Raw genomic sequence first — 15,039 nt, forward strand, 5'->3', positions numbered from 1 at the left:
TTCTGCAACACTCAAAACCTCTTCACACAGCCTAAAGTACAAAGTTCCAGCTTTTCTCACTCCAGTCCTGCCACTGCCTTTCACCAAAAGGAAAAGGGAAACATTGATCTCAAATGAACAGCTGAAAACTGTAACAGATGAGGACAGCACAGCAGGATTAGATAAATGCTTAAGAAGCAGAAATATTTTAGTCTTTTCATATAAATATTCCTAGTGCTAGATAAAAAATTAAAAGGCATTGTTCGCAGGGGGTTTCTGAATTTTTCAATACTGCTTTTGAACTTATATATCAGTTAAGCATATTTATCCTTTTAGTGCTGAATGCTGCCATAAAAAGCAGAAGAAATAAGTTCTTGCAAGTTCTCTTCTCAGCAGCTTTTTCCAGCACACTAGAAGCAAAAGCAACGCAGGGGACAGAGGTGCAGATGTACTCCTCACAGTTTTTTGTCAGCATGGAGAGAAAACTAACCCTTTCTCAACACTGTGCTATCTATTGCTTTTGTAACTCACAGCAGCAGCATGAAGATTTCTCAGACTTAATAGCACTTTAGAGAGAGGCAAAGGCTAAGTTTTATTATTATTAGCTTAATTTCTACTCTTTTTTCTTCGCACAAACACATACTACTGGGCCCTAGGGAAAAATTTACAACAGCAGTCTCATTTCTTGTTTTTAATACTGGCTTTAATTAAATGTTGTTTTTTCCCCACTTAGCTAGGTGGCATGGGACACAGGAATTATTTGAAAGGACTTGGGAGTGGACTCAAGGACTGGTACAGTGGAATTAATCATTTCTGTGCAAAAGGAATGACCAATTTTCTGTCAACTTCTTTTTAACCAGTCCCTGTCCAAAGTGCTGTGACTTACTCCTGCAATGTCTCAGCCAAGATTTCCATCAGGTAAGGAAAGCATGATTGCTGCACTACTCCTATGCTTGGGAAAAAAAGGAGTATCAGTTTTTTTTGACATGGTCAATATTGCTTGAAACCAGAATGTGGAGACCCTTCATTTCTCACCTTTATTAAGCTTTTATCATACCTGACACATTTGTCTGGAATTGGTCAACCCAAGATAGGGAACAAAGATAATTCACTGCTGCAAAAACAGACTTGCATTAAAATCTGCCTCCCTTCTCATATTTTAATCTGGTTTAAATTAAGAAAAATTAATTGATTTTTTTTTCTCTTCTCTAAAAATGAGTCAATAAACAAATCCCTAACTGTATGCTTCTAGGCATTTGCCTGTAAAGAACCAAATCTAATGCTTATATGCATGGGGATATCTTTTATGTAGCCAAACCTGATGGGGAAGGAACAACACATAACAGGGGGAAAAACAATGCAGAAGAAAGTTGATAATAGCTTTTCACAAAAAAAAAATTCAAAAAAATTGATATATATAAACAGAATTCCTTTCAGAAGAAACAGCATGGATTCTAGGTACCTGAATTTCTGATAATTTATGGCAACACTTTATTCCAATGATTATTTAATTAAAGTAAATTGAGAGAAATGCCTATACATTCCAGCAATGTCTTTTTCTATTTTTCTTCTTAATTTATACTCACAGTCATCACACTAATCCTATCTTAACAGGGATGGATATAAAGAAGAAATCTTGATTCAAATTCTAGTATGCTAGGAGCCAGGAGACTAATTTAAGCTTAGCAAACAACAGGAAAAACAAGGCAGTTTGGCCTACAGTTCTTGTGATCCATAGAGGTGTACAGACAACGTGTAATTATTGGAAAAACACATCTAATCAAATCATGCTCTAACTCCTGGCAACACAGTGTTCAGTCTTTTGCCTTTATACTAACTTTAGTGGATTGCTTCCAGCAGCTGCCTCTATCCGTCAATTACCACCATGCCTTCCAAATTCTGCGCTGCTACTTTTGTCACTGAGATAGAGTCACCATTCAAAATGGGTTTTCTCTTCTCACTGGTTATTTTGTGGGACAGATACTGTGGTGACAGTAGCAAGGATTTTGGTGTCTGAGAGCCCATGGACTGCTGGATGTGCATCACAGAGCTGAGCAGTCAGGACTTGGCTGTGCACTAGTTGGTTGCTGGCAAATTCCTAGGGCAGCTGGGTTGCAGAGTTACAGGGCCAGAAAGCATCTCCAGAAGTCCTCTAGACCAACCTCAATCCACATCTTCACAGCTATTCTACAAACTTAGTCTTGAAATCCTGCAGCAAGAGGGATTATACAAGTACCTAACACTATGGAATTTTTGGGTTTTACCATCAACAGAACTTATTTACAAATCATCTTCTCTCGACAAAACACCTGCTTCACTCATTCTTCCATTCTGCATAGGGAAAAATGGACTGGAAATTTTGTTTTAAGGATCTTCTTCATCTATTGGAGTGCTTTTCATTTGGAAGACAAATACTCCAAATCTAGGAATAAACATAGAAATTTTATGCTAATTTAAACAGAACCAACAGACTTGTTTGCATTGCCATTACAGTATAGATTATTGCACATTTAGGTGTTGTTCTCTCTATTCCCAAATACTTACCACTGAAACTTAGAGCAGGGGTAAATGAAACGGCTCTGTCATAACAGTGTTATGTGAATACTTATTTTAAAAGCATGATGGAGACACACCTATATTCCATCTGTCTTATTATGTCCAATGTTTTGATATTGCAGAACCTGTCAAAAGAAAGAATTTATACCCACATCTGAAATCCCTAATAGTCTAAAACAAGAAAAAAAATCTTCTGGAATCATTGTGTTCACAATTATATGATTTCAATTAAAATAAAGGTGAAAAATTTTGAAATGTTAGAAATAAATAAAATTTAGAATAACTAAAAAGTAGAAATTTTTTGTAATGCCAGAAAAGATTTTTTTACTGGATGAATCTTAACATGTTGTCAAAAGCTCAATGGAGTATGGGGTTTTTGTTCTTCTCCTCCAAGTATTTTGCAGTTTTAGTCTATAAAATATTGCTAATTAATTGACAATCAAAAATATCTTTAAACAAACTTCAAGAGTTACAAGTCATTATTGCTGTCCAGAACACATTTTCCTTTGCTAATCCTTGGTTTCAATAAAAATTTCTAATCACATATATGTACCGAGACCGGTTTATGAATAATTAAATAATGGAGGGGGTGGTACGATATTTTTTTTTAATGTAAAATACATTCAGAATCCATAGATAAAGCTAGCTAGTTGTTAAAGGTCATGAAAATGAAGATTATCAGAGTATATTAGATTAGAGACCACAGCACTGAAATTCTCAGAGTAAAATTACATTTGATCTCTGAAACAGGCGGGTGTTAATAAATACACAAAAAATAACTAATGAAAGGCAGGAGCAGCTGGCTTTTATTAGTGTTGCAGTCAAATCTGCAACAATTCTTTATTCATTTTTTAATTTGTTCTACCTCATCAGGAGGAAAAATGAAGAACAAGCTGTATTTTGCTGTGTTCTTCTGAAGGCAAAGAGTAACAGGGAAATGAACTACAGGATAATGGATATGGGGATGCAGAATGACAGGTACATGAATTGCTATTTTTGTTCAGACTTTCCTTTTGTTTTATTAGCAACAACAACAAATGAGAAAAAAATTTGATTTTGGCAAAGTGAGTAACTCAAAGCTCTCATGTAAACTGTAATAAGCTTTTTACCTGATTAGTTTCTCCTCCAAGGACACTTTAGCATTGTCTACTAAATCTAGGGCAAGAAAGTAAATGCAACTTGATTGAGGCAGTTTAAGGACTTGTCAGCACAGACTAGTGTCTGAGATGTTTAAAGGCAGGGACATCTACTTCAGCAATGTGTTGGTGTAGCAGAGTATAACCCACATATTACACAGTGGTTTAATGTTGCTTAATAAAACTGCCATGTTTTAATCTTGTTTTAATGGTGTCACATGTTGAAGGACATTCAACAGTACATGAACAGTACATTTGTCTTCCACTTGATACTCACAAGCTGGACCATCCTTACTTGTCAGAGGCAGGGAGGATTTCTTGCTTTGCACAAGTGAATGTGTATATTTAAAGCAGCAGTTAAAAAGGTAAATACTCATCTTCGAATACCTGAATTTCAGTCAGTAGTCCTAAAATACACCTCTAATCTATGTTTGCCACAACATCCTGTTAGGAATTGCTGTTATCACTTAAAATGGATTTTTTTTCCTTGATTATAGACATTGTTCTTCAATAACTAATAGCTCACAGTCTAAGACTATTAGTAGTCTGATAGTGGCTGGTATGTACACAGTCTCATCAGACCTCATTGCAAAAATCAGGACTTACATTGTTACACTAAGTTCCTTTCACAATGAACTATTTTTAATTCCCTCCAAATACATTAAGCAAATTAAAGGGGGGGAAAAGAGAAGAAAGAAAAAAACCTCATTTTTTCTTACTTTTGTAGAAGCAAAGCAAGTGATATGGAATATATGTTCAAAAAGAGCTACATTTATTTGTCTAGCTACTGCCTGTACACCACGCTGATAGATTGGGCACTGTTTTTTCCAACCACATTCGGTACCTTCAAAGAAAAAATGAGGAATACAACAGTGCAGTTGGAAAACATGTTTTGCATCCAAGTAGAACCTGAATTTGCTGTGATATAATGAGAAGAAATTTTTCAGTTATTTATTTTTCTCTGTGAAATTACAGAAGATTTATCTAAGACCTGAGTAAAGCACAGTACAGAAAGAGGAGATATATTGTGAAAACACAGCTATATATCGTACAGGTGATGTTGGAGGAAATATTTTAGAAAAACAAAAGAAAATACTGCATGAGGTGCAGAGCTGCTTGAATCTCTGAATATGACAATATAACTCGTTTGTCCTTGGAAGAGCACACCATACCTGAATGCATGGTCAGATGGCATGGAGCCCAGTGTACCTGCTTTAGACAAGTGCTAAGAGTGAGATTTTGCCCAGTGGATAATATTGAAGGCCTCTGGAAAAGTCTTTTCTCTGTCCCTATCAGATTTTCAGTAATAATTCAGAAATAGGTGTATCTCTACTTACTCACAACTATCTACTCACAATAGTGTCTTGATAACATTTAAGGCTAGATGATTGCATCAGAGTGCATGGCTGGGCAAGCTTTACATCTTTCCCTTACAGACAGGGACAAACTTTGTGGAAATGTATGTTAGATTTAAGAACTGTGTTAGTCATTTGTCTGATCTAGAGCTTTTGTAAACTTGATAAACACTGCCTTCAGTAGGGGTGGCACAAAAATATTTCTTACCAAGGCAGAGATGAAAGGACCATGATTTTATAGGTCTCCAATTCCTGCACATACTACTTGAAAGATAAAGTACCTCTGTATTTGTCTGTAGACACCATGAAGAAACAACTACTGAGGAAGATGGAAATGAAGACAGTATTTTTCTGTATCAATGCAGATGTTTAAATGGATTCCAAGAATTTCTCATTTTAGGATGAGATATTCTTTGGCACATGTAGAAAAAAAGCTATATTTGCACTAAGAGATTTCTGAATTATTTAGTCTAGTCCTCAACTCTTTTCATCATTGTTTAAGGGTATACTTACTTCCACAAATAATAGAGAGGAGTAGCACATCCACAGTCCTTTTTGCCAAAATGACACCTGAAAGGCTTTTACTCGCTGCACTATCTCAGGTCAATTGTCAACAGCAATCCTAAATTTGTCCAGTATACCAGCTACTGGAATCCTTTATTGCTGTTTTGGCCCAAAATACCATCTCTATTGACAAGAACAGAACCAAACATAACAATATACACGTTCACTAGATGGTAAAAAATCTATGAGGAGAAGCAAAAATATAATATCTGTTTTGAGGGAAATGCTACTGCTATGGGAAAGGACTCATTACTTTATTGAACTTTGACAAGTAGTTTGCACCTATTGCTAGCTAACAAAGACAAATTCCTGGCTCAAGTATCCCCCTCTGAAGCTAAATGCAGCTACAGCACATTGTAGTGTGGGTTTATTTGTTTAGTAAGTTCCATCAACCAAGGAGTTTTCTAGTCTAAAATATTTTTTCAGTTACTCAGCTATTGGTTTTCAACTTTGTCAGTGTTAACTTCATGCTATAGTACAGTTACATAAATTATTCATTGATCTACTTGATGATAGTCACTAAAGAACTTTCCCATTTCTACTGTGAAGGGACTGAGGCGAAAAAAGGCACACATCTGTGCAGGTATTGGCAGCAGCAGAGCTTCATCTAGCACTTCTCTCTGACATTAGTATCTCCTCTACTGACAGTAGACTCTTCAGATTTCTTTATTGCTCCTGAAAGACCTAATTTTAGTTTAAAAAACTTACTATCATGCCTCATAAAAAGAATAAAAAATACTAATACTTAAATTTTTTATCTCACCTTTTAGGGGGTTCCCCATACATTCACTTTTTATATTGCTAGCTCACGTATTTTATTGATGTGAGGATATACCCTCAAGCAAGTTGTTTGTTAGACTTCACCAAATTCACAGAAGAAGTTATGGCCATTTGCTTGAAGTATTTGCCTCTAGAGTTCAAAACATAAAAGAAGTTACAGAAAAATGATGGAGTAAATCAAGTGACATTGAAAATCAGTAGTACAATATTGTGATGTACTGAACCTCAGCATATAAATGTCATATACCTTCCCATCATCTTTTATGAATTAGCTATATCTGAAAAAGCAGCCAATGCTTAAATTTCCAAAGTTTTGTCAGCATATTCTGATGCTGAAATGAGACTGGTGAAATAAATCTGGGTGACTTTTAATAATCCTTTGGTACTGAAATGGATATTTCAGCACAGATTTGTTACTTCTAGTTAAATTATCTTTCCTCCTTATTAACATCACTTGCTGTGAAAATTTGTTTGTTTTCTTGATGATGTCAGAGAAAAAGAGATTTTTCCTTTACTTTTTTTTTTTACCAACAACAAACCCAAAATTTACAGAGTTACTGGTTTGTATATCCCTTAAAAACAATTAGGGTGAAATCACTCAAATTTAGAATTTATTCTGTTTTAAATTGTCCCTTCCCATACTTAAGGCTCACGTAGGCCATGACCGTTCACTGTGTGAAATATCTCTTCTCTCAAAGCAAGCAAAGAACCTCTCAAGATGCCTTCCCTGTATGCAGCACCCCAGCTGTCAGCCTTATCCAATAAACACCTACCAGGAACAAGCCAGAAATAACTGGAGCAGCAGCAAGGCAGACATTAAATATTAACAAGGTAGCAAGGGAATCCCTGCCCCAGCATGAAGGACGGGACAGTGCAAGTCTCCATCTCCACATTTTTGTTAGGGTGGAAGGTACAGTAAGTAAGAGTGGTGCATTTCCATTTTGAGGATGTTGATAGGGCCCAAGAAAAGATTATGAGAGAATAGGAGAATCAGAGTCTCTGCTCTTCTATTTTACTGGAGGTGTTACAAAAGAGGAAATGTAACTGTGTGTAAAAAGATTTGAAGGAGGAGCGATCTCTCCACCCACCCAGTCACCCAAAAAAATAGGATAAAAGGAGCAGCAGGAACTGAGATGCAGATTGAATTAGTGAGGTTGCCAAGTACTGAGTATAACTTCTTCAGTCCTTTTATTCTTTCATCCATTGTAAAGGACAAAAGGGAGACCTTTGAGATGTGGAGAAGAATTATCTCATAGCTGCTCAGCACATGGCAAATCAAGCACTGAGTCAGCTTAGTGCAGCCTTTCTGCAGCCCTTCTTCTCCACTGCTGCCTTTCACCTGAAGTGCCCTCATGACCTTTGGCTACAGTTCACCATCAGTCCTGCAGAATACACAATGCACTTACATATTTCACAAATTAATGGAAATAGTATTGAATTTTAAAAGGTTTGGTTTGTTTTTCCTTCTGTTAATGGCTTTGCCTCTTCCAAAATGACTCTTTTAATGTTACAATATTTATAGTAAAAAATAAGAGGATAGCTCGTTTTTTGCTCTGGAAATTATTTTGGCATTACTCTTCAGTCCTTAGAAAAATTAGGCAACCTGGGGTTTTTTTTCTTTTTTTTTTTTTTTTGGTCTGGATGGAGAAGTGTAGTCCATCTCTAGCAGTCTCCATGCAAATCCATAAGAAAGAAGAATGCCTTTTAAATCATAAAATTATTTAGGAACTTGGAAGTAGAAATACACTCTGAAAGCAAGAAAGAAAGTTTCTTTTAGTAGTTCTACAGGCTGTTTGTGGCAACTCAGCTGCAAGCCTTTTACTCTTCTCTTGAAGCTTTAAAAAAAATGAAATATAGATGAAGGTCACTTTTTATTACATCTTCCCTCATTGTCAATAGGTTTATTTCTTTCTGCTTTTACTGCTAAGAAACTGACAGTCTCAGCAACAGAGATAGTAAAACACTTGTATTTCCCTTACTATACTGTAAGATTTTTAACAGATGGGCAAGAAAGTGAAGGGGGCTCTTGATTCATCACAGGATAGATTTAGGAAGAGATACCAAAACACAACCTTCACTTATCCTCTAATTTAAGGACTCACATGAAAGGAAAGCAACCAAGAACTGAGAGACAAGAATGACTGCATATAAGAAAAGTCCCCTGACTGGGAAAAGGAACCTCCTACTTGTCTTTGCTCCAGAGCCATCCACACTCCTCCCAGAAAGCCCTGAATGCAAATCAGATGTAACTGCACCTTTTGCTATTAAGATTAAAGCAAACACCTCTCCCTTCCAGAACAATAGGGGTGCATGCTTAACATGGGCACTCTTTTTTTTTTTTTATTTGACAAGTGTTTTCCCAGTGAAGTTTCACTTCTTTTTTCATGTGCTCCTGGAGGTCTATCATCCATGCATGTGCATAGGTATGCTGAGAAAGTATTTGCATTTGTGCCTCAGAGGGGTAAGTCAGACCCTATTAAAAAGCTAGATTTTTTTTAATCCTACTATTTTGCTTTTCTTTGTGGCATGGAAAATTTTCTCCCTTGACAACACACAAATAGTATAAAAAAAACCCAACATAAACAAGCCCTTTCATCTTTATGATTAAATCATGCTTTCTTCTCTCAGCTACAGAACAGAATCAGTAAAAAATTCAAAACTTGTAACTAGAGTTGTAACAAGGAAAGTACCCAAATGTAAGTAAAATCAAACAGAAAGCAAAACAGATTCCTTCCTCTCTTCTGCTGATTACAGTTGTCACATTTCTGGAAAGGGAAAAATTGTCCTGAGGTAGTAGCAGCCAAGTCCTGAAGGGCTAAAACCATATAATATGTATATTTGTATGCACAGGGCTGCAGTGCCCCAAATGCCTTGACATGGCACATCCAATGAGAGTTGTTACAAAAGGCTAATAGTTTAACTGCATTTACATACTGCAATGGATATTATAAATATTTAAAGGAACAACAGAGTCTCTTTCCAACCTTTGAACTGCTTAATGCATTATCATGAAAATCCTTCCCATGATGGGCAGAAGTTTCTCCAGTGCTGAAAGTAGTTGAGTTTATAGCTCTGCAGTTAAGAAATCCAGCTAAAATATACAGAAAGGAAAGTACATAGTGCAGCATAGGAGATCTGTTATAGGTCTGCTAACAACATCAGATGCTGAAAAGTGCAGCAAGATTCCAAGAAAAAGTGAACCTAGAAAGTTAGATTGAACAAAAAGTGACTGCAAATATCTGATAAGTATGCTTTCTGTTTCCATAGCAACTTGCATCAAAGAAATGGAAAGCACTTTAAACATCAATCACTTTACCCTCAACAGTACCATGTGGAAGGCAAAATATATATTAGAAGAAGTAAAATTGCTTCCTGGTGATTGCTAGGCTGTATTTTAGAAGTCCTTCTTGCTACCTCTGCACTAACTTCCTCATTAACATTCAGATTTTCAATCTGTCTTTTTCATGTTCTCTCACATAGATTGTTACCTAAGAGGAGTGATCAGAGACATTGGGATAAAGAATGAAGATCTTGGGAAGTGATGAATTTAGCTATTATTGAACACCAGAACCATATAGCAACATCTAAGCAATCTTATCTCACTGCAAGAAAGTCTCTGCAATGGCAAATGCCAGAACAACAGTGGCCTCTTTCATCAAGAATTTTGCCAAAGGACTTGTACAAAACCCTCATTCTGGCTCTCTACACTACGCAGGTACAGCATGCATGTAATGCCCAGTGGGTAGGCACCACAACCCAGAATGTGCCTGTAAATGATGGGTGGGTGGCTTTAAAATATTTTTAAAATAACTTTATAGAGTCAGTATGTCTAGAGATAAAAGAGAAACCTAGAAGCTCTTCAATTAGTATGTGTGACATGCCTGTCCCCAACTAAAGAAAATAAGGTCAGCCTAGTTCTTCCTGCTCTTGAATTTTAGGAGTTGGGGAATCTAAAGCCTGACAATAATTTTTCTGCTCTGGAGCCCACACAGACTGAAATTGAAATAGTCATCTATTGGCAAAAATTTGTGGTAAATCTTTATGCTTTCTTTTATTATTCAGATGGCTTGGCTGGCTGGAATGAAAGTGAAGATGACAGGACTTTGGTCTCTGGAGAGAGAAGATCTCATTGTAAGATTGCATATTGCACCACCTCCACCAAGGTTAGAGCTGGTCATGGCCAGTAAATTACCTCCCTTCCACCATCTGTAACCAGGTTTCTTTGCTAGAGAGAAGAAGGTTAGAGTTAGACCACAGGAGCCTAAAGACTAATGAGAAGTTTTTGTGTTTTGAATGGCTCTAAGAATTTTTGAGGAATACAAAGGCCCTTTCATACAGTATTGCATATCCACTTTTCCAGAAGAGGGGGGTCCTCTAAATAAATTCAAGCTGACAGCTAGTGTTAGCATTTGGGATCTAACAATTTAAGATTTTGGCTGAATGGCATTTCAGAGTTCAAATGTAAGTAGATGCCTATGATGAGCAGTATTTTAATGGGTTTACTACTCACAATGGATCCTTGTGATAGAATGAACTTGAAAGTAAGAGTTAGGGCTTGGATTTTTAAATCTAAAAACTGAAGAGTTCCTTTTTTTGCTGTCTGCTAAATGGCTCTGACTGATGGCAAGAAGGCAGGTGCCACCTTCAGTATTAACTGTTTCAGAAAAGATGGATTCTCTTGACTAGAATGGAAAGGTTAAAGTTAGGAATGGTGTCAGGATTTGCTAATCCAAAGGGAAAAAATTGTAGGTCTGTAGAGTTAGGCAAAAATTTTGTGTCAACTCTAGGCAATATGAGATGAATTTTTCATTGCTGGGGTAGCTCCCCTGTACTTAATTGCACTAAGATTTAGAACAAAGTAATATAAAATATAAAATACACTCTTTGCTGAACGATAATGGGCCTGAGAGCAGGAACAGGTAAGGTATTTCTTAAGTCCCATATCTTATGTACATATTTTCTGAGAAGATGGAACCCTGGGCTATAATTAAGGTTAGAGTTAGGGCTACTGGTTGTATGTCAAAAGCAGGGATCCTGACTTAATGCTCGGTGCTGCATGTCCCATGGTGAAGAACTTCACTGCTGCTGTCACTTGTGGCTGATTATTTATGCTTCCTTTCACTACTCAGGTAGTTCTGCTAGCTATAATGAAGGCAAGAGCTGGTTAAAGATTCAAAACTCACCGGCTGAAGAAATTATCTCCTTGAACTCTGTGAGCAACAGAGGTTTTGTTGTGTATTCCACAGAGCTGCTATACTAAACAGATATTGTTTCAGCAAACCAAGTTATGCCCACTATATTAAATCTCATATTTAAGGCTGAATAAATGGATCTAATTCTGTAATTAGTTAAAAGTTTAGATAGCAAGGCAGATATCAGAAGTTGCTCTCAAAATAAGGAATGAAAGTCACCTGGCTTCTTTTTAGCTATGAGATGTCTCTGAGCAAAGGAAAGTTTTTGGAGAAAAATATTTCTCAAGTAATTGCCAAACACTGTTGAGTACTGCTGTTTTCTTGGGTTCCTTGCAAGCTGTTAGGTCTTGTTCAGGTAGGAGCTTCTTAGCTAGATATACATCAAACCTTTGTTTTAATTTTGATTTTAGAGGAAACAGGTAATTATCATTTCAGGGTTTTTACCAGCTTTCAGCCCCTGCTTAATACTAAGGAAAAAAGAACAAATCATTCTCAGAGATTGAGTATGCTGTAACCTACAGGTCAGGGGAATGCACTCTAGTTTATGGTATTGTAATGTTTAATAGCTTTTATTCAAAACTGATAACATTCTAGTGGTGTTTATTTGCTTAACTTATATAACACATGAAAATACATTAGCAAGAAATTAAGGTTTTATGTATGTTGATTTTTATAAACAACTTCAAAACCACATTGCTGTTATGTGGTTATGTTATGTTTTTCTTTTCAATTAAGGTTTTACCATGTTTGACCTGAGGATACCTGAAAACAAACATGAAGGAATAATCTTTGCCTTCATCACCAACCTTCCACAGAGGACACCCAACAAACCATAGAGGAAAGAAGAAAAAATAAAGGAAGCATTCTTTAACTGCTTGCACATATTATTCCTATAAACTATTGCTCTGATCCGTCTATAGCACCAAAGGGCTTTGTTATCTACTTCCATTCATAAAAGAAACATCTCAGTTAATCTGAATTATGAGTTATAGATATCACAGCCTTTCAGAAGAGAAAGCATTGATGTCACATGCAGTGATGATGTCACAGAAAATATCTCTGCCTTCTGTAATTGGGGAGATTACATCCAGCTTCTCTCCTGAGTGATCTTTAGTGAAGATAAGTTTAGAAACTGATCTCCAAGCTGTTTGGGAGAAGTTCAGAAGTTTACTGAGGTCTTAAAATTATAATTTTGTTTCATTTGGGTTGCTTTTGAACAAAAGTGTAATGATCACTGGAAGACAGGACACAACTGCTTAGATACAACCAAGACAATGTTCTACAGATGAGTATGTGCACAGATATATATTAAACAAACAGATATATATTAAACAAACAATCAAACAAACAGAATATCGGACCTCTTTTGTTATCTCCTGATGTCATTAATGAGAATTGAACCATGGGCATGCTAGGGCAAAGGAACCATCTGCTGTAGTTGAGGCTCTGGTTTCAGAAACAAAGTAAACAAGGAAAGAAAAACCTTTAGGGTTCATACCAGACTCAATCACATTTCTACAGGCTTCAGATGACTGATCTCAGCATTCTCTAAAGGCTGTTCTATTGGTGAAATTGCACAGGCCATAAGGAAGATCTATGCTGCATTTGCAAGTGAAATGAATACGCACAAAGCATGCTACACTTTTATCTTTGCAATTCATCATATTAAAACTAATCATGGCAGGTGTAATTATATAAGCGCCAAAAATAAATAAGGAAGCAAATAAATAAATAGCTCTCAAATTTTCCTAAGCATTCCGCTTTTCCTAAGCATAATAAATCTACGGGTTGGAGGAGAGGTTACAATCTTCAGAATAGCAGAAGATATTTTGGGAAGCAAATGCTAGTTAGGAAACCTGCTAAGATTCTCTTATCACAGCGAGAAAGGATAAGAAGGGACAAAAGAACAGGGGAGGGAGGAGGGGAGCAGGGGGAGGGAGGGAGGAAGAAAAGGAAGGAAGTGGCGGAAGGAAGTGGCGGAAGGAAGTGGCGGAAGTGGCGGAAGGAAGTGGCGGAAGGAAGTGGCGGAAGGAAGGAAGTGGCGGAAGGAAGTGGCGGAAGGAAGTGGCGGAAGGAAGGAAGTGGCGGAAGGAAGGAAGTGGCGGAAGGAAGGAAGTGGCGGAAGGAAGGAAGTGGCGGAAGGAAGTGGCGGAAGGAAGTGGCGGAAGGAAGTGGCGGAAGGAAGTGGCGGAAGGAAGTGGCGGAAGGAAGGAAGGAAGGAAGGAAGGAAGGAAGGAAGGAAGGAAGGAAGGAAGGAAGGAAGGAAGGAAGTGGCGGAAGGAAGTGGCGGAAGGAAGGAAGGAAGGAAGGAAGTGGCGGAAGGAAGTGGCGGAAGGAAGTGGCGGAAGGAAGGAAGGAAGTGGCGGAAGGAAGGAAGGAAGTGGCGGAAGGAAGGAAGGAAGGAAGGAAGGAAGGAAGGAAGGAAGGAAGGAAGGAAGGAAGGAAGGAAGGAAGGAAGGAAGGAAGGAAGTGGCGGAAGGAAGTGGCGGAAGGAAGGAAGTGGCGGAAGGAAGGAAGTGGCGGAAGGAAGGAAGTGGCGGAAGGAAGTGGCGGAAGGAAGTGGCGGAAGGAAGTGGCGGAAGGAAGTGGCGGAAGGAAGGAAGTGGCGGAAGGAAGGAAGTGGCGGAAGGAAGGAAGTGGCGGAAGGAAGGAAGGAAGGAAGGAAGGAAGGAAGGAAGGAAGGAAGGAAGGAAGGAAGGAAGGAAGGAAGGAAGGAAGGAAATGACTTTACTGTCAGCAGCATACCTCTGTAGTATATTCCAAACTCAATTTTGTTTTTTACAGGTTGAGTCAACTCTATTCCAGCTGCAAACATTGTGACAATAGCAAGTTATTTCCCAGACTGAGGGTGACTACTCCACGCTACATTAGTGAACAGAGTAAAGTCCTCCAAACACCTCACTTAAATCCATATCTACTTGGTAGTGGCTTTTGCAGTTCACACTGAGTACAAATTTAAACAGCATATCTTCATGTAATCATTGGATGTTCTGAAACAGCAACTGCTATGAGAGGGGGGCTCTACTCTTTGAGAGAAAGGGAAACAACATCTTGAAAGTGGAAAGACAAATTTTCGTCGTTGCAAAAGGACAATTACTGCACCTACATCAAATGACAAAGTTATACCTTTTAAAATTAATTTTCTTTCCCTATAACTATGGTTAGAAGCTATGGATTTGAAAAAAATACCTGTAATCCTTCACAAGGAAAACTGTATTTAAGGCAATGGAGAGTTTTTTTCTTTTAAACTTACTGTCCCTATGTATTAAGAACTTCATTAGAGTGGATACAAAGAAATGTGGAAGAGTCTCTGCCACCAAGGGGTTTATAAACAGGAATATTTCACTGTTGCTTTTCTCATTCATAGTATTGTACAGGGAGCAAGCTCCTATTTTTTTTTTCCCTATCTGTTGTTTTGCTGGCATACACTGAATTTTCACAATAAGTGAGAAGACTGAAGCATGAAGTTACATGCTG

At 37.5% G+C, this 15,039-nt stretch overlaps 1 long non-coding RNA gene across 1 annotated transcript; it reads left to right on the plus strand.

The window, feature by feature from the left end:
- The first annotated feature begins 770 nt into the window (after nucleotides 1-770).
- Nucleotides 771-12,836, plus strand: LOC139592650 (uncharacterized). The gene is made up of 4 exons (XR_011680090.1): nucleotides 771-897; nucleotides 9,851-10,085; nucleotides 10,433-10,533; nucleotides 12,298-12,836. It is a non-coding gene; the product is annotated as an uncharacterized lncRNA (long non-coding RNA).
- Nucleotides 12,837-15,039: the final 2,203 nt, after the last annotated feature.

The sequence above is a fragment of the Agelaius tricolor genome, unplaced genomic scaffold (assembly GCF_023055355.1).
Source record: "Agelaius tricolor isolate 1412-34295 unplaced genomic scaffold, bAgeTri1.0.p SCAF_1, whole genome shotgun sequence".
NCBI lineage: Eukaryota > Metazoa > Chordata > Aves > Passeriformes > Icteridae > Agelaius > Agelaius tricolor.